Source organism: Salmo trutta, unplaced genomic scaffold (assembly GCF_901001165.1).
Source record: "Salmo trutta unplaced genomic scaffold, fSalTru1.1, whole genome shotgun sequence".
In the NCBI taxonomy this organism is placed as follows: domain Eukaryota; kingdom Metazoa; phylum Chordata; class Actinopteri; order Salmoniformes; family Salmonidae; genus Salmo; species Salmo trutta.
The window spans coordinates 720146-729139 of record NW_021822469.1 but is presented as its reverse complement, the minus strand read 5'-3'; positions in this window follow the sequence as shown (position 1 = coordinate 729139).

Here is an 8994-nt window from a genome sequence, read left to right as displayed (position 1 = left end):
CCTGGGTTTATGACCTGGTTACAACACCTCAAGGACTGGGTTAATGTATCACGGTAGTATGACTGGTTTAAACACCTCACTAGGACTGGGTTAATGTATCACTGTTGGTATGCCTGGGTTTATGACTGGTTACAACAACCTCACTAGGACTGGGTTAATGAATCACTGTTAGTATGCCTGGGTTTATGACTGTGGATACAACACCTCACTAGGACTGGGTTAATGTATCACTGTTGGTATGCCTGGGTTTATGACCTTGGTTACAAACCTCACTAGGACTGGGTTAATGTATCACTGGTAGTGACTGGTTACACACCTCACTAGGACTGGGTTAATGAATCACTGTTAGTATGCCTGGTTTATGACTGTGGTTTACAACACCTCACTAGGGACTGGTGTTAATGTATCACTGTGGTATGCCTGGGTTTATGACTGGTTACAACACCTCACTAGGACTGGGTTAATGTATCACTGTTGGTATGCCTGGGTTATGACTGGTTACAACACCTCACTAGGACTGGGTTCATGTATCACTGGTAGTATGACTGGTTACACACACCCTCACTAGGACTGGGTTAATGTATCACTGTTGGTATGGCCTGGGTTTTATGACTGGTTACAACACCTCACTAGGACTGGGTTAATGAATCACTGTTAGTATGCCTGGGTTTATGACTGTGGTTACAACACCTCACTAGGACTGGGCTAATGTATCACTGTTGGTATGCCTGGGTTTATGACCTTGGTTACAACACCTCACTAGGACTGGGTTAATGTATCACTGGTAGTATGACTGGTTACAACACCTCACTAGGACTGGGTTAATGTATCACTGTTGGTAAGCCTGGGTTTATGACTGGTTACAACACCTCACTAGGACTGGGTTAATGAATCACTGTTAGCATGCCTGGGTTTATGACTGTGGTTACAACACCTCACTAGGACTGGGTTAATGTATCACTGTTGGTATGCCTGGGTTTATGACTGGTTACAACACCTCGATAGGACTGGGTTAATGTATCACTGTTGGTGTGCCTGGGCATATGACTGTGGTTACAACACCTCACTAGGACTGGGTTAATGTCTCACTGTTGTTGTGCCTGGGTTTATGACTGGTTACAACACCTCACTAGGACTGTGTTAATGCATCACTGTTGGTATGCCTGGGTTTATGACTGGTTACAACACCTCACTAGGACTGGGTTAATGTATCACTGTTGGTATGCCTGGGTTTATGACTGGTTACAACACCTCACTAGTACTGGGTTAATGTATCTCTGCTGGTATGCCTGGGTTTATGACTGGTTACAACACCTCACTAGGACTGGGTTAATGTATCACTGTTGGTATGCCTGGGTTTATGACGGGTTACAACACCTCACTAGGACTGGGTTAATGTATCACTGTTGGTATGCCTGGGTTTATGACTGGTTACAACACCTCAAAAGGACTGGGTTAATGTATCACTGTTGGTATGCCTGGGTTTATGACTGGTCACAACACCCCACTAGGACTGGGTTAATGTATCACTGTTGGTATGCCTGGGTTTATGACTGGTTAGAACACCTCACTAGGACTGGGTTAATGCATCACTGTTGGTATGCCTGGGTTTATGACTGGTTACAACACCTCACTAGGACTGGTTTAATGTATCACTGTTGGTATGCCTGGGTTTATGACTGGTTACAACACCTCACTAGGACTTGGTTAATGTATCACTGTTGGTATGACTGGTTACAACGCCTCACTAGGACTGGGTTAATGTATCACTGTTGGTATGCCTGGGTTTATGACTGGTTACAACACCTCACTAGGACTGGGTTAATGAATCACTGTTAGTATGCCTGGGTTTATGACTGTGGTTACAACACCTCACTAGGACTGGGTTAATGTATCACTGGTAGTATGACTGGTTACAACACCTCACTAGGACTGGGTTAATGTATCACTGTTGGTATGCCTGGGTTTATGACTGGTTACAACACCTCACTAGGAGTGGGTTAATGAATCACTGTTAGTATGCCTGGGTTTATGACTGTGGTTACAACACCTCACTAGGACTGGGTTAATGTATCACTGTTGGTATGCCTGGGTTTATGACCTTGGTTACAACACCTCACTAGGACTGGGTTGATGTATCACTGGTAGTATGACTGGTTACAACACCTCACTAGGACTGGGTTAATGTATCACTGTTGGTAAGCCTGGGTTTATGACTGGTTACAACACCTCACTAGGACTGGGTTAATGAATCACTGTTAGTATGCCTGGGTTTATGACTGTGGTTACAACACCTCACTAGGACTGGGTTAATGTATCGCTGTTGGTATGCCTGGGTTTATGACTGGTTACAACACCTCGATAGGACTGGGTTAATGTATCACTGTTAGTATGCCTGGGCATATGACTGTGGTTACAACACCTCACTAGGACTGGGTTAATGTCTCACTGTTGTTGTGCCTGGGTTTATGACTGGTTACAACACCTCACTAGGACTGTGTTAATGTATCACTGTTGGTATGCCTGGGTTTATGACTGGTTACAACACCTCACTAGGACTGGGTTAATGTATCACTGTTGGTATGCCTGGGTTTATGACTGGTTACAACACCTCACTAGGACTGGGTTAATGTATCTCTGCTGGTATGCCTGGGTTTATGACTGGTTACAACACCTCACTAGGACTGGGTTAATGTATCACTGTTGGTATGCCTGGGTTTATGACTGGTTACAACACCTCACTAGGACTGGGTTAATGTATCACTGTTGGTATGCCTGGGTTTATGACTGGTTACAACACCTCACTAGGACTGGGTTAATGTATCACTGTTGGTATGCCTGGGTTTATGACTGGTTACAACACCTCACTAGGACTGGGTTAATGTATCACTGTTGGTATGCCTGGGTTTATGAATGGTTACAACACCTCACTAGGACTGGGTTAATGTATCACTGTTGGTATGACTGGTTACAATGCCTCACTAGGACTCGGTTAATGTATCACTGTTGGTATGCCTGGGTTTATGACTGGTTACAACACCTCACTAGGACTGGGTTAATGTATCACTGTTGGTATGCCTGGGCATATGACTGTGGTTACAACACCTCACTAGGACTGGGTTAATGTATCACTGTTGGTATACCTGGGTTTATGACTGTTTACAACACCTCACTAGGACTGGGTTAATGTATCACTGTCGGTATGCCTGGGTTTATGACCTTGGTTACAACACCTCACTAGGACTGGGTTAATGTATCACTGGTAGTATGACTGGTTACAACACCTCACTAGGACTGGGTTAATGTATCACTGTTGGTATGCCTGGGTTTATGACTGGTTACAACACCTCACTAGGACTGGGTTAATGAATCACTGTTAGTATGCCTGGGTTTATGACTGTGGATACAACACCTCACTAGGACTGGGTTAATGTATCACTGTTGGTATGCCTGGGTTTATGACCTTGGTTACAACACCTCACTAGGACTGGGTTAATGTATCACTGGTAGTATGACTGGTTACAACACCTCACTAGGACTGGGTTAATGAATCACTGTTAGTATGCCTGGGTTTATGACTGGTTACAACACCTCACTAGGACTGGGTTAATGTATCACTGTTGGTATGCCTGGGTTTATGACCTTGGTTACAACACCTCACTAGGACTGGGTTAATGTATCACTGGTAGTATGACTGGTTACAACACCTCACTAGGACTGGGTTAATGTATCACTGTTGGTATGCCTGGGTTTATGACTGGTTACAACACCTCACTAGGACTGGGTTAATGTATCACTGTTGGTATGCCTGGGTTTATGACCTTGGTTACAACACCTCACTAGGACTGGGTAAGTGTATCACTGGTAGTATGACTGGTTACAACACCTCACTAGGACTGGGTTAATGTATCACTGTTGGTATGCCTGGGTTTATGACTGGTTACAACACCTCACTAGGACTGGGTTAATGAATCACTGTTAGTATGCCTGGGTTTATGACTGTGGTTACAACACCTCACTAGGACTGGGTTAATGTATCACTGTTGGTATGCCTGGGTTTATGACCTTGGTTACAACACCTCACTAGGACTGGGTTGATGTATCACTGGTAGTATGACTGGTTACAACACCTCACTAGGACTGGGTTAATGTATCACTGTTGGTAAGCCTGGGTTTATGACTGGTTACAACACCTCACTAGGACTGGGTTAATGAATCACTGTTAGTATGCCTGGGTTTATGACTGTGGTTACAACACCTCACTAGGACTGGGTTAATGTATCACTGTTGGTATGCCTGGGTTTATGACTGGTTACAACACCTCACTAGGACTGGGTTAATGTATCACTGTTGGTATGCCTGGGTTTATGACTGGTTACAACACCTCACTAGGACTGGGTTAATGTATCTCTGCTGGTATGCCTGGGTTTATGACTGGTTACAACACCTCACTAGGACTGGGTTAATGTATCACTGTTGGTATGCCTGGGTTTATGACTGGTTACAACACCTCACTAGGACTGGGTTAATGTATCACTGTTGGTATGCCTGGGTTTATGACTGGTTACAACACCTCACTAGGACTGGGTTAATGTATCACTGTTGGTATGCCTGGGTTTATGACTGGTTACAACACCTCACTAGGACTGGGTTAATGTATCACTGTTGGTATGCCTGGGTTTATGACTGGTTACAACACCTCACTAGGACTGGGTTAATGTATCACTGTTGGTATGACTGGTTACAATGCCTCACTAGGACTCGGTTAATGTATCACTGTTGGTATGCCTGGGTTTATGACTGGTTACAACACCTCACTAGGACTGGGTTAATGTATCACTGTTGGTATGCCTGGGCATATGACTGTGGTTACAACACCTCACTAGGACTGGGTTAATGTATCACTGTTGGTATGCCTGGGTTTATGACTGGTTACAACACCTCACGAGGACTGGGTTAATGTATCACTGTTGGTGTGCCTGGGTTTATGACTGGTTACAACACCTCACTAGAACTGGGTTAATGTATCACTGTTGGTATGACTGGTTTCAACTCCTCACTAGGACTGGGTTAATGTATCACTGTTGGTATGCCTGGGTTTATGACTGGTTACAACACCTCACTAGGACTGGGTTAATGTATCACTGTTGGTATGACTGGTTACAACACCTCACTAGGACTGGGTTAATGTATCACTGTTGCTATGACTGGTTACAACACCTCACTAGGACTGGGTTAATGTATTACTGTTGGTATGCCTGGGTTTATGACTGGTTACAACACCTCACTAGGACTGGGTTAAAATATCACTGTTGGTATGACTGGTTACAACACCTCAGTAGGACTGGGTTAATGTATCACTGTTGGTATGCCTGGGTTTATGACTGGTTACAACACCTCACTAGGACTGGGTTAATGTATCACTGTTGGTATGCCTGGGCATATGACTGTGGTTACAACACCTCACTAGGACTGGGTTAATGTATCACTGTTGGTATGCCTGGTTACAACACCTCACTAGGACTGGGTTAATGTATCACTGTTGGTATGACTGGTTACAACACCTCACTAGGACTGGGTTAATGTATCACTGTTGGTATGCCTGGGTTTATGAATGGTTACAACACCTCACTAGAACTGGGTAAGTGTATCACTGTTGGTATGCCTGGGTTTATGACTGGTTACAACACCTCACTAGGACTGGGTTAATGTATCACTGTTGGTGTGCCTGGGTTTATTTCTGGTTACAACACCTCACTAGGACTGGGTTAATGTATCACTGTTGGTATGCCTGGGTTTATGACTGGTTACAACACCTCACTTGGACTGGGTTAATGTATCACTGTTGGTGTGCCTGGGTTTATGACTGGTTACAACACCTCACTAGGACTGGGTTAATGTATCACTGCTGGTATGCCTGGGTTTATGACTGGTTACAACACCTCACTAGGACTGGGTTAATGTATCACTGCTGGTATGCCTGGGTTTATGACTGGTCACAACACCCCACTAGGACTGGGTTAATGTATCACTGTTGGTATGCCTGGGTTTATGACTGGTTACAACACCTCACTAGGACTGGGTTAATGTATCACTGTTGTTGTGCCTGGGTTTATGACTGGTTACAACACCTCACTAGGACTGGGTTAATGTATCACTGCTGGTATGCCTGGGTTTATGACTGGTCACAACACCCCACTAGGACTGGGTTAATGTATCACTGTTGGTATGCCTGGGTTTATAACTGGTTACAACACCTCACTAGGACTGGGTTAATGTATCACTGTTGGTATGCCTGGGTTTATGACTGGTTACAACACCTCACTAGGACTGGGTTAATGTATCACTGTTGGTGTGCCTGGGTTTATTTCTGGTTACAACACCTCAATAGGACTGGGTTAATGTATCACTGTTGGTATGCCTGGGTTTATGACTGGTTACAACACCTCACTTGGACTGGGTTAATGTATCACTGTTGGTGTGCCTGGGTTTATGACTGGTTACAACACCTCACTTGGACTGGGTTAATGTATCACTGCTGGTATGCCTGGGTTTATGACTGGTTACAACACCTCACTAGGACTGGGTTAATGTATCACTGCTGGTATGCCTGGGTTTATGACTGGTCACAACACCCCACTAGGACTGGATTAATGTATCACTGTTGGTATGCCTGGGTTTATGACTGGTTACAACACCTCACTAGGACTGGGTTAATGTATCACTGTTGTTGTGCCTGGGTTTATGACTGGTAACAACACCTCACTAGGACTGGGTTAATGTATCACTGCTGGTATGCCTGGGTTTATGACTGGTCACAACACCCCACTAGGACTGGGTTAATGTATCACTGTTGGTATGCCTGGGTTTATGACTGGTTACAACACCTCACTAGGACTGGGTTAATGTATCACTGTTGGTATGCCTGGGTTTATGACTGGTTACAACACCTCACTAGGACTGGGTTAATGTATCACTGTTGGTATGACTGGTTACAACGCCTCACTAGGACTCGGTTAATGTATCACTGTTGGTATGCCTGGGTTTATGACTGGTTACAACACCTCACTAGGACTGGGTTAATGTATCACTGTTGGTATGCCTGGGCATATGACTGTGGTTACAACACCTCACTAGGACTTGGTTAATGTATCACTGTTGGTATGCCTGGGTTTATGACTGGTTACAACACCTCACTAGGACTGGGTTAATGCATCACTGTTGGTATGCCTGGGTTTATGACTGGTTACAACACCTCACTAGGACTGGGTTAATGTATCACTGTTGGTATGACTGGTTACAACACCTCACTGGGACTGGGTTAATGTATCACTGTTGGTATGACTGGTTTCAACTCCTCACTAGGACTGGGTTAATGTATCACTGTTGGTATGCCTGGGTTTATGACTGGTTACAACACCTCACTAGGACTGGGTTAATGTATCACTGTTGGTATGACTGGTTACAACACCTCACTAGGACTGGGTTAATGTATCACTGTTGCTATGACTGGTTACAACACCTCACTAGGACTGGGTTAATGTATTACTGTTGGTATGCCTGGGTTTATGACTGGTTACAACACCTCACTAGGACTGGGTTAAAATATCACTGTTGGTATGACTGGTTACAACACCTCAGTAGGACTGGGTTAATGTATCACTGTTGGTATGCCTGGGTTTATGACTGGTTACAACACCTCACTAGGACTGGGTTAATGTATCACTGTTGGTATGCCTGGGCATATGACTGTGGTTACAACACCTCACTAGGACTGGGTTAATGTATCACTCTTGGTATGCCTGGTTACAACACCTCACTAGGACTGGGTTAATGTATCACTGTTGGTATGACTGGTTACAACACCTCACTAGGACTGGGTTAATGTATCACTGTTGGTATGCCTGGGTTTATGAATGGTTACAACACCTCACTAGAACTGGGTAAGTGTATCACTGTTGGTATGCCTGGGTTTATGACTGGTTACAACACCTCACTAGGACTGGGTTAATGTATCACTGTTGGTGTGCCTGGGTTTATTTCTGGTTACAACACCTCACTAGGACTGGGTTAATGTATCACTGTTGGTATGCCTGGGTTTATGACTGGTTACAACACCTCACTTGGACTGGGTTAATGTATCACTGTTGGTGTGCCTGGGTTTATGACTGGTTACAACACCTCACTAGGACTGGGTTAATGTATCACTGCTGGTATGCCTGGGTTTATGACTGGTTACAACACCTCACTAGGACTGGGTTAATGTATCACTGCTGGTATGCCTGGGTTTATGACTGGTCACAACACCCCTCTAGGACTGGGTTAATGTATCACTGTTGGTATGCCTGGGTTTATGACTGGTTACAACACCTCACTAGGACTGGGTTAATGTATCACTGTTGTTGTGCCTGGGTTTATGACTGGTTACAACACCTCACTAGGACTGGGTTAATGTATCACTGCTGGTATGCCTGGGTTTATGACTGGTCACAACACCCCACTAGGACTGGGTTAATGTATCACTGTTGGTATGCCTGGGTTTATGACTGGTTACAACACCTCACTAGGACTGGGTTAATGTATCACTGTTGGTATGCCTGGGTTTATGACTGGTTACAACACCTCACTAGGACTGGGTTAATGTATCACTGTTGGTATGACTGGTTACAACGCCTCACTAGGACTCGGTTAATGTATCACTGTTGGTATGCCTGGGTTTATGACTGGTTACAACACCTCACTAGGACTGGGTTAATGTATCACTGTTGGTATGCCTGGGCATATGACTGTGGTTACAACACCTCACTAGGACTTGGTTAATGTATCACTGTTGGTATGCCTGGGTTTATGACTGGTTACAACACCTCACTAGGACTGGGTTAATGCATCACTGTTGGTATGCCTGGGTTTATGACTGGTTACAACACCTCACTAGGACTGGGTTAATGTATCACTGTTGGTATGACTGGTTACAACACCTCACTGGGACTGGGT